Raw genomic sequence first — 25409 nt, 5'->3', positions numbered from 1 at the left:
GGGGTGGATTCCCATTCATTTCCTATGGCGTAAACACCACAGATGTAACAAAGTTGATTAAAAAACTCAAAATTCAATAAAAAGAGGTGATCACCACTTTTGTATGTTCGAGTGCTTAGTGTGGAGGATGTAAAACACAATATTTATGAGTGTCTTAACTTGTAAATAGGACAGATTTGCCCTGCATGCAACAGGAAGGTTAAGCAAGGCGCTTTGAACGCTTTGCCGTGATTACTGTCATGGTGGCTTGAAGTAAAATGTCTCCCTATATGGTACTCTAGCTTACTGCAACTTACTTCAACTTCTGCATGTGGAGAGAAAATGTGAAATGGTCGCAGTGGACTGACATATCTATTACACACTTTGCCGTGATAGTGGGTGCATTATGGGACAGGTGGAACTGTTGATACAGGACCCACGCTTTCCTATTGTTTGTGCCAAATTCTGACCGTACCATTTCAGTGTAGCAGAAATTCAAACTAATCAGACCAAACATAGTTTTCCCACTTTCACAGTTTCAGTTTCCCAACTTCGTTGACAGGAACAGCCCCCTCCTCCTGCTTAGCGCTCATTATTTGCTCGGATTTGTTCTCCTGGACTTCAAACCTTCAGCTACGATTCCCCCACATGGCTGCACTCATTGCCATGGCGTCAAAATGATGCCCTCTGTGGTCATAAGTTAAAAGATACTGGTTTTGTCCTTGTCAACATAGTTTCGGTCAGCCAAATTTGGGGAATCAAATCTTTCTATTTGTATTTGGGTTTGTGCTTGTGTTATGAATGTAGCTTTCTAGCATCAGCACTCCACCCTCTGTAACTAGAAGTGAACCGTTTTAGACTAAAGAGCTAATTTTTTTCTATAAAAATTGTGTGTGTTTCTGTTCTGGGTCCAGTTCTGTTTGTGTGCTTTTTTTTGCTGCTGTTACAACCAAAATTAAAGGATTATTCTATCTTCTAGTCTAAGGGGTGTGGCGGGTAAATATAAGCTACAAACTGATCCCAAACCTTCAGACATCCTGAACATCAGTAAGTTGTATTGTGTCATTCCATTTCTGTAAAATAACAATATTTCAGGGCAGACAGTTGACACTTTTATCATGAAAAATTGTTATAATGATTAAATAGCTGTAACCCGTGCAGAGTATGCATGTAAGATATGATCTTACTTCACAGAAATGAATTGACCCATCAATCATACATGCTGTTATTTCCCCATCAGGAGTATTAATGGGTTCTCTATACAGTGACAAGGTCAATTATGATGCAACACACAGTGACGAAAAACACAGGGGGATTGGGAAGTGGATAAAGGGGTGGTGTTTTTGTCAGTCAGAGCAGATATGAATTGAAAACACCAACGGTGTCTTAAATCAGCCTTATTTAACAACTGGCCTCAAGTTTAAAATCAAACTGTTTCACTTTTCTCCCAGTAAAACAGTCATGGAAAATGTGAGTCCTGCATTATTGAGATGCTGGGCTTTGATTTTGCTTTGATTTTATAAGCAATAGACCTCTTTACGCAGATAAAAAAGTTTGCAAGAGAGACTCTCTTCAGAATACTTTGCTATGAATCCATATCAGCTTTGAAGTTCAGATGCCTGGCTTCAGAAAGTAATGAAATAGTTATCAAAAAATTTCCCCAAAGTTAAAAGGAAGAAATGAAGGCACAGAAGGGGAGAAGTTTCACTTAGATGTCATGTTCCTTTAAAAGCGTGAAACAGCAAAAACTGGACTTGATTTCTCATGCAAGAAATTAATTCCTGGGATAAAGTATATCAAGCTTATATTACAATATTAAGACATTATTTGTAAAACATTTTCATAAATCAGAGGACACAGTCATGCTGCCAGTATTAAAGCTTTCACTCAGTCCTGCCTTTCCACTCTAGACCCACAAATCACACAGCCATCAAGCTGACATACGGCCATTCAATCTGTGAGGTTTAATTGCATGTTACTCATGGTTAATGGATGGGGTTTTAATCTGAGGAGCAACCTTTGACAATTTCTTCAAATCTCTCAGCAGCAGGCATTAGTATCTTCATCTGTTTCTTGAGGTAAGCGCACCAAGCAGCCAGCTGAGGCTTGTGGGCACTGATGGCGAGAGATAAATAACTGGACTTGCAGTTATGATTGGAAATGTGTGATTTTAATGATGCAACTGTACTGGAATATGACAATACCCCGTACTGAGTGTGAAAATGCTCGATTCAATTAGCAGCTTGTACAAAATTTGGTCCAGAGCAAAAAATCTTTCCATCTAGTCTGAATTCAGTAAATTCAAGTGCTGTGGCTTTTTATAGACCCCAGAAGATAAATCATAATCATTTTAGCGACCTCCCCTGGCAATCATTTTGACACCGCAATCAACCTGAATTCTCCTCTTAACTTTTTTGCCTCTGCTGAGGTAAAATAGTCAATGGAAAAAAATTATATTAGTTCACCATCTTGTCTTTACTACAGTGCCATCGATCAATCAAAATGTATGTAAGAAAAATACATTCTGATGCTTGTATGTTGGAGTTTGTGCCCATGAGCCACAGCTTTACATTCACACTGAGGCCATCTGTGTCTATAGTGTATGGTCTCCTAATGTACGTCTAATATACTTTACATTTGTAGCCTCTTCCTTTAACCAAGGACTTTGACAGTTGGACACAGTTTGGAAGTGTCTGAAATGTGTATCTTTTTCAGTGGTCAGCAACTGGCTACTCACTGGGTATAAAAATAAGTTTGATTGCATAGATATATATCAGTATACTCTCTGGTTTTTCCTGATAAGTTTGTGGGCTACATTTTTAAGGTCCTATTGAATAAAAATAATCAGTAAATTATGGTTTCACAGAGTGAGCTAAATTACAAAGCAGAAGGACGCTTTAAAACACAACTACTTTGTGATTAGCAAGGCACCATTGGCTGCATGTACTCTAGGTGCAGTGCTTATCGACGCTTTCCCAAAATCCACTGTCGTCTCATCTTACACAAAGGGCATCTTTTCGTGCCAATAGTTGTAACAGAAAGATGAAGTTACCCTTTTAAACAAAAAGGCGTAGTGGCAGTAGCATAGGTTGTGGGTTACAATCTAGCAGAGCAATGTTTGTATCTCTGCCTTTTTACTATCTCTGGGTTGCACTCAATTTTTAGTGTCTAATTCAGTGATTGGTTAGGTTAATCAACTATTAGGTCTAGGTTTCGGTTAAAATACACCCTTCACACCACTTCCCCTTTGGATTAAAAAATTTTAAATTATGAGTGATGACTATGTTCTTAACTTGATAACCTGATAACTAACACTCAAGTGAAAAAGGACAGAGGCAGCAGATTTTAATCTCAAACTTCTTTGAGGTGATTAACTTAAAACTTTGACACTCATAGTCATTTCTATTGTATACAGTGTGCCTTCAATTTTCAGACTATTTTACTGATTTTCTTTTATGCCTGATTTAAAGTGACCTTTATTCTCAAAATACAATGAATCCAAACAGAAGCATCGATAATGATTTATTTTATTAAAGAAATAATTCTGATTTATGTTTATTAGCTGGGCTGATGCTGTGCACTGATATCTTGAGAATTATAACATGGAACTTATTTACCATTATATTGGACTTCCCAAGCACATACACACATAATTATGTGGCTAATTACTCATTTGCTACCAGTATGTCAAGGCAGTGTCTGCTGTTGTCGGGACTGCTGATGTGAAGTAGAACAAATGTGGAAAATGTGAGAAATAATGAGGTAAATATTGGGCTTCTGGAAGCACGTAATTCCTTAAATGCAGCAGAGCGAAGCTTCACATAAGCACATTTCCCTTCTGTTCTAATAAAGGTATTAGATAAATGCCATAAGACTGATGCAAATTGTTATATACATTTAATTTATCACTTCCACTGTAGATTGTGTCGTTGAAGAAAATCATTTTGTTCAAATGTGACTAAACTGTCCAAAAAATTAAAGCTGTGCTTTTTGTTATTCAGAGCAGCAAACAGTCTCACTCTACACAGCGTGGCTGACCCTGAGCTAAAAGGAGGTCATCCATCAGGCTGCGCAGCCAGCTTTAAAGCATGATCTCACTCAAAACATCCAAAACAAACACGTGTGAAGAAGGAAATTCTGCACTCACAGTGATCTAACTGTCCTTGAGTGTAGTGACTTGATTACTCCACTTGGAGCAGCTTTGCACATAAGTGACTTTACGTCTCTTCTCTTTCTTTTTTTCAATAAAACCCCAAAGTTACTCAGCTGTCCGGGCTCAGGCTTCGACTCCGCTGTAATGAAATCGTGTGACAAAAACCACATTTGCCTCTTTTCACACTGGCTTAAGGTGCTCTCAGGAGCCGATTGGAAGAGACGCTGATCAAGAACACAAACTACACTCACCGCGTGCCAGTTGTTTTCTGCTAATTTTATTAGTTGTTAATTTGTTTAGGAATTGGGAAGCACAATATCCATGGGGTCCTGCATTATCCTGTAATCATTTATCCATGACTTACAGAGGGGTGTATGTTAAACACTGTTAAACAATTCATTTTTTCTCAATTTCACAATTAAATTAATAAGAAACTTTTTAAGCTAATCTTACAGCTCCGTTTTTCATTTTTGTTGGCCTGTCCAACATTTCATCAAGCTCATTATCTCAACAAAGACAAGTCAGCGATCCATGAATGTGCTGTGGATTTTCACAGCCTCTACATGAAGAATCAGAACACACACCATTCCCCTGGATATTTCAATATTCTGCAATATTCGTAACAACAATATTGCAGAAGTGGAAGCAGAGCAACTACGGATGAAAGTTCCGGCCTGTTTCAGCAATGCAAAGCCCCCAGCATCCAACATCACCATGGAGGAGAGGAAGGCACTCACATCACTTAGTGATGACAGCAACATTATCATCCTTCCGGCAGACAAGGGTAGGTGCACAGTATTGCTAAACCAGAAAGACTATCATGAGAAAATTTTGTCAGTACTCAGTGATGAAAATACTTATGAGCCCCTGAAACGAGACCCAGGAAGTGGCTACAGGAAGTGGGTGATAGACTGTCTGAAGCAGTTAGAACAAGCCAAGGCTATTGACCGGACCTCATACCACAGGCTGTACCCAGGGGAGTCTACACCAAGTCTTTATGGTTTACCGAAAATACATAAACAGGGTGCACCTTTAAGACCGATTGTCTGTATGATCAACTCGATCACCTATAACATCTCCAAGTTTCTGGCTTCGATCCTCAACCCGCTGGTGGGCAGCTCTGAACACCACATCCAGAACACCCTGGATTTTGTTGAGAAGGTGAGAGATGTCATTATGGAGGCAGATGAAACCGAAAACGTTACATCTCTCTTCACATGCATCCCAGTCACAGAGGCGTTGGAGGTAGCTCGTAAGAGATTACAGGATGACCCCAACCTCAGCAACAGGACCACTCTCAGCATCGACCAAGTGTGTTTGCTTTTGGAACTGTGTCTTCATTCCACCTACTTCACATACAAGGGTCAGTTCTACAGGCAGAAACATGGGTGTGCCGTGGGTTCCCCAGTTTCACCCATCGTGGCCAATTTGTACATGGAAGAAGTGGAAAAGAGGGCTTTGCTATCCTACCCTGGAACACCACCAAGCCATTGGTTCAGGTATGTGGATGACACCTGGGTGAAAATCAAATCTCAGGACGTACCATAATTGGTCCACCCCAAGGATCGGCTCCCCCGACACAAACAGAGTAACATAGTGCACGCTGTTAAGTGCCAGGAGGAGTGCCAGGATTTATACATCAGGTAAACCAAACAACCTCTGGCGAAGCGGATGGCACAACACAGAAGAGCCACCTCGTCAGGCCAGGACTCTGCAGTCTATTTACACCTACAGGCCAGTGGACACTCTTTCAAGGATGAGGATGTAACATCCTGGACAGGGAGGAACGCTGGTTTGAGGGCGGAGTCAAGGAGGCCATTTACGTGAAAAGGGAAAGACCATCTCTGAATTGAGTAGGGGGCCTAAGGGTACATCTGTCACCATCTTACAACGCTGTGATTGCAGCCATTCCCCAACTCTCTGTGAATGGTACTCATGGCCATTGATCAGTGGGTTTTGGTCAGTGGTTGTTGTTCAATGGTCATGAGAATTTGCATAATTAAGATTAAGGAACTGACCTCCCAGCCCATTGTTCCTTCAGTGGGCTGGTTTCAGTCATTATCCAAATGTACTTTTTCTACGATTGGGGAGACCTACAGTCAGCTGAGACTGAAGACGTCACTTGGATGAGTGACGAAAAGTTTCTCCCACAAACGCTACATTCCAGATGAACAGAATCAACTTTTGGAGATTCCCCTGGATACTGTACACTATATTACTTTTATTTAATTTATGGTTATGTTTTTTGTTGTTGTTGTTTTTTTAGAAAATGCAGACTCTGCTTGTTCAGGGCCCTCAGAGGATGCACATATGGAAAAATATGTGTTCTTGGCAACTTGAAATTCTTGGTTGCCTAAAAAGAATAATTAACCTATGATCATAAGTCAACATTTGATTCTTTCACAAGCCTGCCAGTGAAAAAATCTATTCCCTTATATCTGATTTAAAATGGATTATCAAATATGGAAATAGACGGTAATTTATATAGTGCTTTATTGGTCTAAAGCAGTGGTGTCCAACTCCAGGCCTCAAGGGCTGGTGTCCTGCAGGTTTTAGATCTTACCCTGGGTCAACACACCTGACTCAAATGATTAGGTCATTACCAGGCCTCTGGAGAACTTCAAGACATGTTCAGGAGGTAATTTAGCCATTAAAGCTGTGTTGGATCAAGGACACATCTAAAACCTGCAGGACATCCTGGTCTAAAGTGACCAATAGTGGTTTCTATGTTGTGCCTTTTTTCTCCCGTGTCTTCTCCTCTCTTTCTTTGTGTTTTGTGTGGCCTGATATCTCAGTGTTATTTGTATTTTTTGGGTTATTTTCTGTTTTACTTTGCAGTTTAGTTTTCTGTTGTGTTTTATTCTAATTTTACTCTCTATCATTGTTCCTAACTGTCTTTACCTTTTCTTGATTTTCTCACCTTTGACTCCCTGCTCTGTCTCATCTTGTAATCAGTTCCCAATGAATTCGTAGTCATTTCTTCATCAGTTTCTTTGTCAGACTGTCTGTTGTTCACGGTCACGTGTCTACATGTTTTCCTATAGCTCATATTCTGCTTCATTTTTCCTCTCCTCTCCTGTTTTCTGTCCTTCAGTCAGTTTAGTTTCTTCAGTTTCGGTGAGTTTCCTTTTGTGCATGATTCCCAGGTTCTCCTGCCAGTTTTGCGCAGAACCTCTGTGATTATTTTTATAGTCAATAAAGCTTTTTTTTCATTTGCATCACTTAACCCTGACACTTTCAGAAAGTTTGTGACATTAAAAGCTTCTGTTTAGATTCAACCAGTCCCACTGTTAAACTGATTAATTGAAAAGAAAAAGCATTAAAATCCACTGTGAGAGAATAAATGTGAAAGAGATGGATGGAGGAATGGACTCGCATTTATGTGTAACTTGGGAGAAAATACTAAGGCTCTCATGACCTTCTTAGAGATTAATCCACAGACAACACACATAGTTAGGCTCAGATTTTATGGCTGTGGCGTTAAGTTAAACTGCTGTGATACGATGACGCCGAGAAAAAGATGCATAGTGCAAAAAGTAGTATTTAAAACCTTAGTATTTTTCACTGAGGGCACACTGCAATGCAATAGAACTGTCTAAGAGCAATAAATAATTTAGTGTTTGTTGTTTTTCTCAGTTTTGATGGCAACATCTGGATAACAAAAAGCAGGAACCACTTAAGCTCGTAGATGTAGCATCAGTTCCAGTCTGAAAACTTTAGAGCGATTTGGTTCAAAGTCTGCAACGAGCCTCAGTCACCATTCCCATAAGTTATCTGCTCTAACCAGTCCTTGGTTTGGGTCTAATGTCACTGTATTACCAAAATAAACGGTGGTGCACTCTCCATGATTGATACCTCCATCTTCAGGCAGATGTCAGTGATTCTCTTTGATTGACAGTTCGAAATGACTTTCTTTACTCTCCCAAAGTGCTTTCTGTCTGCTTCTACCTGAGAATATTGAATCAGTCTTTCCTGCAGCAGCCGCTTTCCACTCCAAGCACACATACACAAACACACACATGATTTGTGATGTAAAGAATGTCTTCCTTTCTGACTTCAAACTCTGTACTGGCCTTCAGACTGTCATTGACCCAAGACTGATAGAACCCTCTCAATAGAATATCTGCAGTGTGGGAGGATTCAATTTGTATAAGCAAGCCACGATTCATTCATTTTGAATAAACAAGGTCTGGAGGACATGATTGCATTAACTTATTGCGCTGAATTATTTCTTCAATTTTCTCTGCGTAGATGCAGAAAGCAGTGTCATGTAGTTTGTGCAATTTACCATCACATCCTGCTCTGCAGCAGCACCTTGGAAACACACATGTCAGTATTGTGGCATCACATCCACGGTTGTGCGAGTTAAGAACACAGATAATACTTAAAGCATCGTTGGAAATGTAATTTTTGGGCCCCGAATGTAAAAGTGCAGCTGCTTAATCATCTCGAGCACTCTGTGGAAAATTGCCTAAATGTTAATCCAACTGTTGTACAAGCTCGTGACAACTCCACTATACGCGTCCACACTGAGAGCAAGCCTGTTCTTTCTATTCTCTCTGTGTCTGCAGGCAGTTATTCCAGGTGCCATTGTAACATTACAGTTTCAGACAAAACAAAAAGGATAACAAGGACAAAAAGGAAAAAAAAAAAGAAAGAAATCAGACTTCGGAAGTAATTCACACAAAAACCCACAGGATGACTCAAGATTAAAGTGGCCATTTTAAATTAACTGTAAGGAGTTAGAGTGGAATGAATGTGAAGTCTCAGGTGATGAAGCAGCTCCACAGGATGAGGTGGGTTTTAAATGAGCACATTCCTGTGGGCTGGAATTAAAACAGATATACAAAATGATGGAATTTTAACAAGAGAACTTCAGGTAACTTTGACCCACTGAGAAACATTTGTTTATTTTAAATTAAAGATTCATTAATTCTTTAATCCTGGCTTTAAAAAAAATTGGACTGGTGGTATTTTGAATTTGACGGCCAGCTGGCTCTGCAGGTCTGTGCAGCTTATACCGTAATTGTCGGGCTATAAGCCGCTACTTTTTGCACAAGCTTTGAACCCTGCGGCTTTTAGTCAGGTGCGGCTTTTCTATGGATTGTCCATGATTTTTGTCATATCGTAAGACGATTTGTTTTGTGTGTTCCGCTGTTGTACAGCACTACGTTGCCTGGCGGAAGGATCGGGGTTCAAGAGTGGTATGTTAGTCACATGTCCGTCCGCCAGGCAACGTAGTGCCGTACGAAGTAGCGCGAAAAACAAACTTCAAAGTAGCGCTACGCATTCAGCGGGAGGCGTGGATGATGAGCGGCGATAAACTTGCGAAAAGCAAGTTATGCTCAACTCCACCGGTGGATTCTGACAGCGTGGAAAAGTGTGAAAGCATCCACGATCACCAACGGATTTTGAAGGGCTGGACTGCTGCATGATGGAGAGGAGGACACCGCCACGGCCCTTCAGAGGGTGTTCGACTCTGACACTGACAACGAGGATTTGTTTGGTTTTGAAAGTGACAACGAAGGAGAGAAGCGGAGAGTGGATGACGAAGCCACCCTGAGCCTGTTTGTATCCGACACTGGAGGAGAGGACTTTGGTGGTTTTAGTGCGCAGGAAGAAGAGAAAAATGGTGGTGAATGACTGACTTTTCTTCTTGTTAAAGCTGTGTCACTGCACCTGAGCCTAAAAGGTAGTCCGAATCTATTTTTCTGGTGTGCTGTAGGCTACTGTTATGTACTACATGTGCAAATATGTACCCATAACTTGTTTTTCAAAATATTAATAAAAGTGGTGTGTCTCCAAACAGCCATCTCTTTCCTGACAATACCCTTTGTGCATATTCTCTTACATATGATAAGTCAACATTGAAACACCTGCGGCTTTTAGTCAGGTGCGGCTAATGTATGTACAAAACAGGATTTTCCCCTGATTTTAGCTTGTGCGGCTAATATTCAGGTGCGCTTTGTAGTCCGGGAAATACGGTATATAGTTTTGGCTCATTGTCTGGAATTTCATGCCAATATAAACCATATTCTTCATTCCTGAGGTCAGAGATAAGAAAACAAACTCACTACATGAACAGTACTCTAAAGAAAGAAATAAACCCAGAATTTATTTTTTGTCTACAGCTTAGTTTTGATGTGTTTGAGGTATATTGAGGCCACGTGCAAACCTGGGAACCAGACAATATATTGTTGAGCCCAGCTCTCTGCCACAGTTTTGGCAGGGGGATAAACTTTGTTTTTCATGCACTTTTCCCTTTCCCTTTCCCTTTCTGTTTTTTTTTTTTTTTTTTTTACATTCCTGTGATATAGTGAAAAACATCTTCTGTTAGCTGCTTCCATCTCACCCTGTCTGTAGCATCCTCCCTGGCTGTACTAATGCTCTGCATGTCCTTCTTCATTACCTCCATGAGTCTTTTTTATATCCACTACCACCTCTGCACATCTCCAAAGCATCTCATTGTTGCCCTTTAACTTTGTCTCAAACTCCTCAACAAGTTTCCTCTCTGATGTATCTTCTCCATTCTGAGCACTCCCAAAGAAAATCTAAACATTTTCAAGTCCCCCACCTCCAGCTTATCCTCCCACCTTTTTTTGTCACTGTCACTGTCTCCAAACCATACATCATAGTAGGTATTATCTGCCATCTTGTAAACCTTCCCTTTCACTCTTGCTGCTATCCTTCCAGCACAAATCACCTGACACTCATCTCCACCCACTCCACTCTGCCTGTACTCTCTTCTTCTTCACCTCTATTGTGCACTGTCCATTGCTTTGCATGGTCAAGCCCAGGTATTTAAACTCATCTACCTTTACTTCCTCCACTCCTCACTATTACACCTGTCTCCCTCTCATTCACACATGTATCCTGTCTTACTTTCACTTCTTCTCTCTAGTGCTTACCTCCTCCAGGGTCTGTTCCACCTGCTCCCAACTTTCACTATAGATACTAACGTCATCTACAAATGTCACAGTCCACAGGCAGGTCTATCTGTCATTTTGTCCATTGCAAACAACATTCTGGTAATATAGTTTATATTACCGGTCAAAAGTTTCAGAACACCTCAATTTTTCCATTTTTTTTTACTGAAAATTATGCAGTTTAATGTCTCATTGCAATTGGAGTAAAAAAAAACAAAACAGAAATCATGGAATCAGTTTATAGCCCAAAATGTATTCTAAGCTTTTGACTGATCAAAGTTTGGCAGATATAACAGCTGAAAACACCCGTGGCATTCTTTCTACAATAGAAATCAAATATTCTCCCATATCTGTTGCAGAAGTGTGGCACCTGTAGGTAGGGATGGGTACCGGTATCTGACATAAACGGTATTAACCAGACCGAAAAGCAGCGCACATTTCGGTGCTTTTTTTTTCTTGAGATGTCACACACTTTGGATTCTAGCCAATCATTTTACCCTTCCAAGGATAGTAGGCGGGCCCAGGTACGTACGTTCTTTTAGAGCAGAGCTACAGATTAAAAAGTCAAAAGTCTGGCTGTACTTCACAGCAAAAGATGCAAACTCAGCAGTCTGCAACACGTGCTTTAAGGTGATACTGTGCAAAGGAGGTAGCACCTCGAATCTGATGAAACACCTGGCGACGTATAGCATTTTTTTAAAAATTTGATAGCTTGCTGCAAGACCTCACACCGTGCACATCTACTGTGGGTGTGGTACCTGTTATCGGACCCAGAGTTAGCAACATACCCCAAGAACCCGAAGAGGAGAGTCCTGGCCCCTAGCCCTGCCAGTGTAGCAGAAATGATGACGGATGATGATGATGCAGCAGCAGCCGTTCTTCTCTGCGTGAGTAGCTTAATGTTGTTCGTGTGCAATTTACGTTGAGTAGGCTAACCACGTTATTACATTAATGCATGTAAGGTGAACTAGCAAACACCGTCGTAGTTACATGTGGCTGTCTTCTTGTTTGATAGAGTGAGTTATTGAAGTGACAATAAAGCCAACTTGACTTGACTTGACTTGATACCATATATATGATATATATGATATATGATCCCTATAGCTGCAGAAAAGGCTAACATTGTTATCTTTTTACAAAAAAAGCAGCTAAACCTGAGAGGTTTTAGGACAAAGTTTGTGTTCTCCATTCTTTAAGCACCGGTTCGAGCACTGGTATCGGATAAAACCTAAACGATACCCATCCCTACCTGTAGGTTGCTTGGCTTTCACTCTTCTGTCCAGTTCATCCCAAACCAGCTCGTTGGGATTTAAGTCTGGAGACTGTGCTGGCCACTCCATGTATTCAAGCATCTTGTTCTTTTTTTCCCGAGGTGGATCTGACACAGCTTGGACTTTGGGTCATTAGCTTGTTGTAGGATGAACCCCTGACCAACTAAACACATATCAGAGGGTATTGCATGGTGCTGCAGACTGCTGTGGTAGTTGTTTTGGTTCAGGGTGACCCTCACTCTGTACAAGTCAGCGAACCTGGATCCAGCAAAACAGCCCCAGACCATCATATTTCTTCCTCCATGTTTGACAGTTGATGCCACACACTGTGGAACCATCTTTTCACTTACTCGACGGCATAAAAAGATCCTGTGTGATGAACCGAAGAGTTTCAGTTTTGATTCATCAGTCCATAATACCTTCTTCCAGTGTTCCATGGCCAAGGCCGTCAAGTCCAACTAGTCTATGAAGGAAGAGATGCTAGCAGCTGGTGATGTGCTGCTACCAGCCATGCATAGCTGGAGCATTCACCAGTTGAATAAGCTAGCTGCATTAAATATGACAGGAAGAGCAAACAGTGGATGGAAAAATACTCATGCAACCACAAAGAGGAAAAACAGGGATTTAAGCAGCTGATTAAAAAGCTCAATTAAAGTTATAACATCACAGGTAAAACATATTTTTCACTTTTACTACATTGCAATATTGTGCAGGCTCCTGAAGGGTTATAAGGTGACGTTATTTTAGTTATTATATTGTAAAGTTTCCAGAGAAAAACATTACCTAGGTTGTATGTGTAACTATTTGCCTCATGCTGTGTCATTACTATTGCATTGTAATGTGGCTGGCACCTCAATGCAATCATTCTCAAAATTAGGTAGTACGTCACTGTAAAAGAAAGATAAAAATGCCCTTTATTTACTTACACTCAATGCTGCAATTTTTAAGCCTCAATAAAATATTCTTAAATATGATTTTTTTTCTATATTATCAGATATGATTATCACACATTTTTTGGTAACCCTAAAATATAAACTAATAAATAGCTAAAACACACTATTCAATGGAAGTTATATAGAGCAGTCCAATCTAACAATCTGATTAAAGAGAGCAACTTCAAAAAAGAATCCCTCTCCAGCCTATCAATGGATTCAGGTAAACATAGGTAGCAGGAAATCATCGTCATAATAAACAACAGCTTCCATCTTGTGCAGTCAACATAAGAAAGCAAGCAAGAAAGAAGGCTGCTATAACAAATGTATCGAAATGTCAGATACTGAGCAAAAAAAGAAAGATGATGTCATTACTCATTGCATTTACATTCATTATTAAGACATCTGGCAACAATAGAGACCACTGTGAAATCAAAAAGAGCATTTATCTCTTCATTTTGGTCCTGAAAAGTACGACAACAACACAGAAGAAAGGGCTAGTCTTTAAAACCTAAAGTGTTCTAGCCCACCAGCTAGCACACAATGGATTTATCAGGAATAGATAAAATAAACTCTGGTGCCGCCGGACACTATATGAGAAAAGGACACTTAATAACCTCACAGCGGTTCTGGGAAATAAAATCCATCAGAACTTTTAAAACACCAGCTGCTATCTCCTGCTGTCATTTGGGGCCACTAAAATGAGGCATGGCTATAGTGCAGCTTTAAAATAAACAGTATGACATTTGTGGAAATGTGCATTGATTCCCATCTTACTCAGAGTCAGATGAGACGATCGATATCATTTTCATCTCTGTGCATCCTCTACAGAGATGTCTAAGCATGGAATCAGGGAGAAAATTGTCCCTTTTTTCTTCTTTTAACATCTTTTATCAGAAAATTTGAACTTAACATCTACACTAGCTACAGCACGCTGTGCTGCCAGGTTTTCCCACAATGGTGGTGATTGTATTAGGGTTATTGCAGCAAATCTTTCAAACTAATTGAGATGATATTATAGAAAATGTTTTATTTGACCATTTAATTATAAGTCACTGTCATAGTTAATAACTGCCTGGGTTTGCCCGCGATAAAAATGAAAGTTAGGGTGAGAGAAACACATTAGCTTAATAAAGTTATTTAATATAAAAAAGTGCTGTACTCATAAATGTACATCAATTAGTGTAATTATGTCCTGCAGAAAAATGATGCATTCTCATAACCTTAGAATTAATCCATTAAAAAAAACACAGGCTTGGGCGCTGTGTTGGCCCGACATCAGTGACCCACCCTCCTCAGCTTAAAGCCTCATCTCCTGAACTGATTCTGGACTCTTAATGCAGGAAAATGTGAAAACATGAAACATTATTTATTCTCTATATTGTCACAATTACTTAAATTAATGTCTTTCCCTTTCACTCTTGCTGCCATCCTTCTGTCAGAAATCACTTGTCTCCACTCAACCCTACTGGATCTTCACGCTCCTTCACCTTGTGCATTTGCTTGCTCCTTTGGATGGTTGACCCTAGCTCACCAGTGTCACCAAATATCTTTTCCCTCTAATTCATACTCCTGTATTTAGTCTTGCTTACACAGACACTCCTCGTCTCTCCAGTGCATATCTCCACCTCTCTAGGCTCTCTTCCACCTGTTCACTACCAGTGTTGGGTAAGTTACTTTAAAATAGTAACTTAGTTACATTACTAGTTACTTCTCTCAAAAGTAACTCAGTTACTTCAAGTTACTCGTTACTTTCAAAGTAACTAGTTACTAGGGAAGTAACTTTGGTTTTACTCAGAATTCTCTTGTTAATGTGTTGCTTCCATAACTTTGCCAGTCTTCTAGCTTGCTTACTTGCCACAAGTGCACTGTGCCACCTACCAATAGAAAGGAAAAGATAATGTGCATATTTCCACGAGAGAAATCCCACGCCTGGACCGTCATTGACTGCTGCCATGATTCTAGCCTACGTCACAGCGCCATGTGCGCCTTTTACATCCAACACAAAAACTGCAGTCATGGTGCTTTCGATTGTACTCAGAACTCAGAAATTCTGCCTTATGAATAGGAAGATGTAGGCAACACCAGACTGCAGATGAGCTGCATACAGGGCTGGACTGGAACAAAAAAATCTAGAGACCGGCCCACCATTATAGGAAAAATCATAAAGCCTTTGAATGAAAACAAACACTGTTGTGACAGTGATGTACACTGTTCTGATGGTATATATGCATCAATCTATCAATCGTTTGTTGTAAGATTCAGATAATTATTTTTTAAAAGCGAGACATTTTAAATGAGAATAAGAAAGAAAAGTATTTCTTTGTGTCCCCCTCTCCCTGTTAATGCCCTACATGCCCCCTGGCAAAACTTTGCTAGACCCGCCCCTGCACAGTTACCAGCTGTCAGCTACCTAAAAAAGGATCCTGGGGTTATTTGTCTCTCAGAAACAGTTCATAACTTCTCTTCAACTCATTCATGTCACCTAAAAGGTAAACCTGTTTCTCCATCACCTGTTCAGCTCTGATGATCCAGTAAAGACATCTCCTGGTTTCATCTTCATGTTTCCCTCTCACCAGATAACCAAACCATATCATGACCAGCAGCTTTACAGCTGTGGCTCCAGCAAACATCAGCTGATACTAGAAATTAATATTAAATAAACTCTAACAACAGCTGATCAAGCTTAAACGTGCTGCTGTTGTTTAGCGCGACATCCGCTGGTTTCCTCTTTCGGCGCAAAGTGAGCGATAAACAAACGAGAGAAAAGCCGATCAGCTGATCACTGATCAGTTTTCATGATTGAAGTAGAAACGGGAGAGGGAGGGCAGAGAATGAAAGAAGAAGAGGCAGCTGTGCAGCAAAGACACAGAATAACTCCAGCTTTGTGCCTTTTTCATTGTAGCTGAATTACGGGACAAACTGTTCCTTTTCACCTCAATAAGAAACGCGTAATATTTTCTCTGAATACCAGACGGGACGGTTGGCAACTCTAATAACTTATGAACAAAATAAAGTTCAACATCATTAACTTCATAGCACCATCCAGCTGTATAGAAACTCCGTCATGCTAGCTAGCACGCAGTACGGAAAAAGTCAGAATAACGAAAATAAACTCCACCTAAACTTGGTTCATATCTGACCCAGAGAGACTGCAGGTCATAACTTCTCACCTGAAGTTCAGTTCACACTTGGACCGGCGGCCGCCTCGGGTCTCTTTTCCTTCTGCGTCCCTTTTCCTTCATCCACCTGCTGGCCTCCACCACTTGCTAATGTTACTGAATCTGTGGAAGCTCCGCGATAGCCACCACACGAAGTAACGAGTAACAACCCTATCTAAATCCCAGTAATGACTAACGTGTTCCTGATTTTGGCATAATAACTAGTTACCGTGCTCGTTACCACAATAATAACGTAGTTACTGTAACGCGTTACTTAATAACACGTTAGTCCCAACACTGTTCACTACAGATCACAATGTTATTTGCAAACATTGTGATCCATGGAGACTTCTGCCTGATGTCATCAGTCAGCCTGTCTCTACAAATCAACGTCTAACTTAACTCCTTTTCCAAGTTTGTGCAACATTCTCCCTTCTTCAACTCCACCACTTAATATTTGCCGCTGCCTTCACTCGCTTCCTCTTCTCGATGCCCAGAGTCATCCCATGCTGCTTAGCTACAGCCTCCCATAACACCACCTTAGCTCTTCTTAAAGTATGTCCTTCTGTATTTCTCCATAAAACCTACCCAACACTTCCCGATCACCTTCACCTACATGTCCACTTAAGTCTCTTTTCCCCTGTGGACACTCCCTAGCATTTCATCCAACTTACTTCAGGATTCCTCCTTTCCTTTAAACTGACAACACGTGAGGTGCACACACTCACAACATTCAACATCGCCCCTTCGATTTCCATACTCTGTTCATTTCACAATATTGTCATATTTTCTTCCTTTGAGATAACCCCTACTCCATTGCTATTCCTATCTACACGATGGTAGAAGAGCTTTAATCCACTCCCAATGTCCTGCTTCCCTTCCATCGTGTCTCCTGCACATACAATACATCTACCTTCCTCCTCGCTATTGTATCAGCCAACTCTCTCCCTTTACCAGTCAAAGGTTTTGGGTTAAGCATGCCATGTCAAAACAGAATGAAGTTCTCGGCGTTTCTCTTCCTAAGAGAAGCCCAAACAAAAGCGATTTGAAACTGTGGAACACTTCTTTTAAAAAATAAATAAAAAACTGAGGAAATCATTAGTCTAACTCAATAAAATACCCATGCTGGATGGACACAGAGTGCTACCCCGCCTGAGTTATGCCACAACACAATCGCTGTAATTGTTTGGTGGCGGCCCCAATCGATAAAAGGATTATTGGCACTGACAACACATGAGTACATATCAGTGTGTGATCAGTGTCATAACTGTTCTAGTGCAACAATACATTGCATTTAATATCCTCAGACTGCTATCCTGCCAGTGGAGGCCTAAAGCAATTAAAGGCAGAATCAATGCCCTGAGTCAAAACACTGTGACAGCTCTATTATCCCTGGATATAGGAGGCCTAGTCGAGTCCCATTTCTCCGCTTCTCCCTCTTCCTGTTGCATGGTGCACAAACACACCCACACAGACATTTTCTCTCGCATCCATCTTTAACTATCTGCAGTGGAGTGGGTACAGTGGCGCGCTATCACACATAATACACCGACCTTTCCCATATTCAGCCATTTTACTCTTCTTTTCTCCAAAATTCTTTCCGTCTGAAATAATCCCTTCTCGTATTTTCTTACTTTTTCCATCATTACCTGCCTCTCCTTGTTCTGTCTCCCTGTCTGTCAGCAGCAGTCTTCTGCTGCTGGAATTCACCCCATCAATGTCAACCGAACATCAGGACTGACAGTGCTTTCATCTAATCACACTCTTTAATGTTCTCGGGCTCTTTTAATCCTCCGAGGTATCCCAGGTAAAATGATTTTTGGCTGCATTTGTTCTTTTTGACACATAATACTTTGCTTCATTGACCAGTGTAGCTACAGCGAGATTAAAATTATCCCAAATAAATCGTTTGAAATTGCATTCTCTCACTTTTTTTGCAGCACTTGGGGCTATGATACACTCAGCCAACCAACCAAAGAACTAACCTCTATTTAGGACATTCAGGTCATTCTTTCTGAGGATGTGGTGGTTTCGCATATTCTACTTTCCACAGTTAAAATCTGTCTCATTTTCAGGCTAATTACCAGTTTATAGGGCTCAGTTTTTTCCACCAAGATGTTGTTTCTAGCAGAGGGAGAGGGGTTGTCAGAAGACAATATGAAAACCCTTTTTTGAAGACCCATCATTCCCTACTAATTTCCTTAGAGATTTCATGTAGGAAATTAAGTTCAAACTATTAGTTCATTGTGCTGAATTTCTAAGCAGCTGTTCCAGTGCTGCTTAGAAATTCAAAGAAATTTTCTTTGAAAATCTTCCCTGGATAATCAGAATCATCTAACAGTGAACATTGTATATCACCACACGCAAACATATATGTCCATTTTCTTCCACTTATCCAGTTCAGGGTCAAAGATGCCCTGGAGCCTACCCCAGCTGCCTCAGCGTGCAATGCAGTTTACAGGTCGCTAATCTGTCGCAGGGGTAGCATATAGAGCACAGCGGGCAACTCCAGGCCTCGAGGGCCGATGTCCTGCAGGTTTTAGATATTACCCTGGGTCAACACACCTGAATCACATGATTAGTTCATTACCAGGCCTCTAGAGAACTTCAGGTCATGTTGAGGAGGTTGTTTAGCTGTTTAAATCAGCTGTGTTGGATCAAGAACACATCTAAAACCTGCAGGACACCGGCCCTCGAGGCCTGGAGTTGCCCAACCCTGATATAGAGACACACAACCATTCAAACACACGAGCAATTTAGAGTCACCAGTTACTTTAAACCCTATGAATGTATCTGGACTGTGGGATGAAGAGAAAACCCACAGAGACATGGGGATAATATGCAAAGTCCACCCAGGACCTTCTTGCTGAGAGAGGTGATGCATGTGTGTGTGTGCGTGTGTGTGTGTGTGTGTGTGTGTGTGTGTGTGTGTGTGTGAGAGAGAGAGAGAGAAATATATGACAACACAGCATATAAGGCTTGTATTTGTCATATCTTTTATGAAATTACTTCCATCTATACTGTGTTTTTAAACAAGACTAAAAACACCTTTTAGTCATTGAGTATAAGTCAAACAAATTTTGGTATAAGCTCACGTTTGACTATTTTTTATTATGTCATCTGAATATTAAACACTGCAGCACAAACGTGATGGTGATCATCAGAGAATCATGCCAAACACAAATGAGAAACCTCGTTTTTAAAAAAGGGTGCATTGCTTTAATACCACAAGCATATGCTGAAGAGTATATCTCTAGGCTTGATGATGCTCAAGCACACGACATGACTGTCAGAGTTTTGCATAAATCTTATGTTAGAGCCCTGAGATCTGTGATGAACATAGTTAAGTGTGTCCTGTGTCTCACTGTGCCTCTCGTGACTCAGAGTACTGTGACCAAGTTAAGTTGTTACACTGTGCATTATTGATCTTTTTCACAAGTCCATAAATTGACTTCAGTTTTGGCCATTAGTGGAGACATAAATCAGATATAAATGTCACGTCTCTCAGCTGTGGAATAGACTTGTGAAGATGTCTGGAAAGAGAATCGCTAAAAAGATTTTTAATTGGGACATTTCACATGGTCATCAAAGGACTAATGAATCCTTATTTTATTTTAACAGCTGCACATTCATTTCGAATGGGTCACATTGTGAAAGCCAGGCAATTGCTGTATATATAGAGAAAATGGTCTGTGCACTGCTAGGACAAAAAAAGAGATACGGTTTATATTAATGCAATAATCTTAATGTAAAAAGCTACTGTTTCGTGATGTTTTCTATATTCTATATTTCTATACTGTGGTCTCAAACCTTATACTCTTTCTATATATGCATTTATAATATATCTGAAGTTTTTTTCCCTTTACAAAACATTTTAATAAATAAATATTACCTATGATACCGGGTAGCATGGTGGCATTGTGGTTAGGACTGTTGTGCCACAGCAAGTAGGTCCTGCATTTAAATCCACCACCTTTCTTACAGAGTCTACGTGCTGTGTCCAGTTCTCTCTGGGTTCTCCGGCTTGCTTTAACAGTCCACAGACATGCCCTTAGAGGAGTTAGGTTAATTGGTGATTCTAACTTCTCTCTGTGTTAGCCCCGCCTCTGACCCTATGGGATCTGTGACTGAACCGGATAAGGGGAAGAAGATGGATGGATGGATACCCTTGATACCTGTAAAGTAATGCAATTAAATATTTCAGGACTGCAATTTTAATTTTGGTGTTTTGGAATATAGTGAGTGTTTAACTCAAAGAAATACAGGAAAGTCAACGTACTACTCTCTCTACTACTATGACTGTAGTGTATACAATCTCTGCCTTTGCACAAACATTGTCACACATACAGCAACAAAACATCTATATATATTTTTTAAATTTTATTATAAATCCCATTTATTTTGATTTTCATATTCATCATCCTCCACGAATGTGATGTTATGTTACTCATTTGCATTTGTTTCACATACCACATTCAGCAGTCACCAAAATTAGCATCCAGAATCCACTAAAGGCACTGCAGGCCTGGCACAAACCACCTCTATGATGGCTTTTTACTAGTATATGTAATGCTCTAAATCTTTATTTTATGAAGGAAGGAGATGTTCAAAAGGTCGGTATCTCAAAGGCTTTAACTGCAGCCTTGGAACCAACATTGTTGTGTCTTTTGTTAGAAGTTCCACTGGAACAGGCTACAAGAACAATTTTTTTTATCTGAACCTGAGTGGAGATAAAACAATCTACACTATGCCTAAAAAAGTAACTCCTTGTCTTGAGAGCATTATTTCATTTATAGTGACTTAAAAAGCCATCTACAGTAGTGTTCTTCTTACACTTTATTGCATAAATTTCTAACTGAAGTGGCTGTGCACAGCCACAACTGAAATAATCTGAGCTCATTTTACTCATAGATACATAATGATACATGCATGTGAGATAACTTAAAGCAAATAGATTATCCATTTGTCTCTCACCTTCTTTGGTGTTTTGGCCCTGCATGCTACCAGAGAAGAATACCTTCATACATTAGTCCCAAGATAGCAAAGTTATTCTTGTCCTGCACTGGCCCACATCTACTACTTTTGTTTGACCCACATGCAGCATGTAATCATGGTGGTGAGATGTGTTCCATTTGTAGTTGTCATATGTTGTCGGCATATGGGCCACAGTTTATCCTAAAACGAATCAAACGTTACAGTTAACCAGGGCATTATTAAGAAAGGTTAACCTTTATTTGACAAGACATCACCATAAGTAAGTGACACAAAAAAGAAATGCCAATGTAAGCACAGGTTATAAAATTTAATGTTGACTGTAGTTTATCAGCATACGTGGCATCCTACTCAAATTAAAATGATCTCTTAAAGAAGAGTGATAAGCCCCTGACATATTTCATGCTGGAAATGCCAGCCACATTGTAAAGGGAATCAAAAAGTCATTAGGATTCAATCTATTCAGTTTTTATACCTGTACCAAAGCGGCTTTGCCTCAGACCTCACTATGTAGTTCTGGCACAGCTAAAAAAAACTTAAATTGAAGTAAAGAAAAGCTCAGTGCTGTTGAACTCTACTAGGTGAGCTGGCGGTTGTTAAACAGAGCTCTGTGTAACATGTTGTTCACATTTTTCCTCTGAAATTTCACAAATCTGTAAACTGTCTGTGCTGAAAAGCCAGTAGGACAGCTGTTGCTGATTCAACATGATGGGTTGCCAAAATGACCACTGATGAGGGGTGACTACAGCCAACAGACAATGCCAAACATGCTGCCAAAGCCGAAGGCGGCAATCAGCCACAGATGCTCGACAAAGGCCCAGCAGTGCCTGAATATGTCGTAGAGCAGGTCAAATTTGACATACTAAGTCTGAGCATTTTTTTCTGCAGTTACTTTCCTAAATTGTTAATATCTCCTGTCGTATCTATTTTAAGAGGTATTTTATGTAAATGTTGGCGGAATATCCCATCGAATCCCTCTGCAAGTTCTACACCATTTATTCACTGAAATGAAGGCCAAACTCCAGTATCACTTCACCCACTGTGAAACAATATGCATAAATTCATGCTTCTTGATGGGAAAATAGCTATCTCAAACATGCGAAGTGTATCAAATGTAAAATTACCAATACCAGGCACACATGTTCATCTCGCCTCACCTGTGCTGCTTTGTCTCAGCAGTCCATCAACACAGTAAGGCGTCAGAGCTGTCGGTAAGCCTAATGCTTGCAGATCGACAGGAATGACTGATGAGGATGCTGCCTCAGGAAGGAATACTTAATGCAGAGTTCCTACATGTTTTTGTCACTCAGCTGTCACTTGGTTGTTCAAATGAAGTGTATCAGGTCCTGCAGCTGCCAGCATCACCGCACACGTGAGTATTGTGAGCTTAAAAAGCATCTCTGATGAAAGCTCCAGTTACGCCCTGCTTGACATTCAAAACGTTCCATCCTGCCACATTGATAGCATGATGGTCTATTGTCTCCTTTCTTCAAGAGACACCTCACACAAGTGACAACACAGAGTGATTGTGTTTACTGATGTGCAATCCTAAGAACCAATTTTGTTTTAGTCCTCATGCCATTCAAAGCTTGAGGAAGATGAGATCATTTAATTATGCAATGAGAATGTGCAGAAATTTCACAAGAACGTTTTTAAAACACATTGAATCTGATGGTTCCGTCTACATTTGGATACATTTTGAAAAGTTTAGTTTATCCTTTGGCAGAGAATGAAAAGTAATGTGGAAAGGTTCATATAGCAGCTCCAGGGATGACAGAGTTCACAGCTTTAGTCCACACGGAAATATCTTAAAATGTGAAATTTGTCAGAGTTATTTGTGTAACCTTAAAGCTGTATTTAAATCACAGCTCTAGGGTTAAAGCTGTAATTTTCACCAGAATCAGAAGACTTTATTTATCCCCAAGGGGCAATTAACAAACAACAGAGCAGCATAACGTTGAAGATGAGGACAATAAGAACAGGCAATAAGAGTGAGATAATACATACACAGAATATACAGTATATACAGTTTTAAAATTACACAGCTTTAAAATTAAAGTGACTGAATAGGTGAATAAATAACTGTAAGTGACTAAAAGTGAATAAAGTGTCGGTAGTATAAGAAGAGTGTAGTTTATGTTTCTGGTGTGGGAAATGTTCTTATCGGCTGGAGTTAAAAAGCAGAGTGGCTTTGGGGACAAAGGTGGCTCTCCTCCTGTCAGTCCTGCAGCCCAGAGGGGAGCCATTGAAATGCAGGGTGAAGAATGTGAGAGGGGTCATTGATGCCTGTCTAAGGGCCTGTTGGCTGGAAACCTGTGCCAGAGTTCTGACAGGCAGGCCAATGATTTTAGAGTACATTGATGCAGTGTGCTGCAGTCTGTTCTTGTTCTTGAGGTGTAGCCGTTGGTGGCACCTCCTGAGAATCTCCTCTGTGTTGGCAGAGAATTTCAGGAGGTTGTCAAAGATGGTTCCCAGGTATTTGTACTCCTCAACTACCTCCACTGGCTTTCCGTGGATGGTGGTGGTGACTGAAGCAGCCAGATCCCCCAGCCTACTGGAGAAGGTCACCTTCTTTGGTTTTGCTCACGTTCAGTTCAAGTTTGGAGCTGTCACACCACTCTACAAACTCCTGCAGAACGGGCCCGTGGTGTTGTGAGGGCCTGACAGCAGTGACAGGAGAACTGTGTCGTCAGCATATTTAACCAGGTGACAGTTGGGCTGTGTGGATCTGCAGTCATCGGTGTAGAGGATGAAGAGCAGGGGGGAGAGCAAACAGCCCTGGGGGGAGCCAGTGGAGGTGGAACGGAGACCGGAAAGAGAGTTGTTGACCTGAACTTTCTGAGTCCTGTTGGTCAAAAAGTCCAATATCCACAGGATCAGCTGATCATCCAGGTGAAATTGGGAGGAAAGTTTAGTTGCCCGGATATGAGTCTGCAGAGTGTTGAACACTGATGAGAAATCAGCAAACAGAAGTCTGGCAGAGACAGGGAGCTCCAGATGTTTGTGGATGGAGTCCAAAATGAAGATTTTTGCATCATCGACACCTCTGCGTGCACGGTAAGCAAACTGGAGTGGGTCCATCAGGCGGTCAGTTGCTCTTACAATGTGCTGTTTTATGATCTTCTCCATGGCCTTCATCACCAGGTGTATAAAAGGCCCCAAAGTTCATAGAATAGTTTTACTGGTATTTATATATATGTCACTCTGGTGACAGTGGCAGAGAAAAGGACACTAAAAAAATTGATGGACATTATGAACAATGCTGGGCATCCTCTGCACACGGCCATTAACAACCAGAAGAGTCTGTTCAGTGACAGGTTGCTTCTCCCCAAGACAAGAACTAACAGACTTAAAAACTCCTTTGTCCCACACGCCATCAGACTGTTTAACTCCTCTCTGGAGGGGAGAGGGAGGGGAAACAGGAGGACAAAGGAGGGGGGAACAACTAAGCTGTAGTGCCTCTGCACCTCACTGTACAATACCTTTGTGCAATACTTTTGTAAATAGTCAATGGTGCAATAGACCTCAATACTTGAAATGTGCAATTCACTTGTATTTTTATTTTTATTCCTATTTATTCTATTTATCCCCTTTGTATATTTTGTCTCTGTATTTATATATGTGTGTGTGTGTGTATATATATATATATATATATATATATATATATATATATATATATATATAATATTCTGTAACTGTAACTTCTGTCGGTGCTGTGCTTTTGGAAACCGAATTTCCCAGAGGACCCACCTGAGGGATTAATAAAGTTCTATCTTATCTTATCTTATAAGTTTATATAAGTTCATTTAATATTCAGTCTTCTGTCTGTTTGGGCCAGCCCACCTTCTAGTGACATCATCCGGTTAGTAAGGTGGGCTGGCCTTTTTGAGATCAAATAGAAGAACATACATAACATTAAACATGTTAACAACACAAAAGCCATATTAAACGCAGACTACATTAGGCCCGGAAGTAGGATTCGTCGCGTCATCACT

The 25409-nt window shown here is 40.5% G+C and overlaps 1 protein-coding gene across 1 annotated transcript in view; it reads right to left on the bottom strand.

Moving 5' to 3' along the window:
* vstm2a (V-set and transmembrane domain containing 2A) overlaps positions 1 to 25409 on the bottom strand; it is a 110298-nt gene that overhangs the window by 51418 nt on the left and 33471 nt on the right. The window lies entirely within an intron of this gene.

This window comes from Copadichromis virginalis, linkage group LG9 (genome assembly GCF_057382275.1).
Source record: "Copadichromis virginalis isolate Kocher_CV1m ecotype Utaka linkage group LG9, C_Virginalis_male_GT1.1, whole genome shotgun sequence".
Taxonomy (NCBI): domain Eukaryota; kingdom Metazoa; phylum Chordata; class Actinopteri; order Cichliformes; family Cichlidae; genus Copadichromis; species Copadichromis virginalis.
This window is presented reverse-complemented; position numbering and strand designations above follow the sequence as displayed.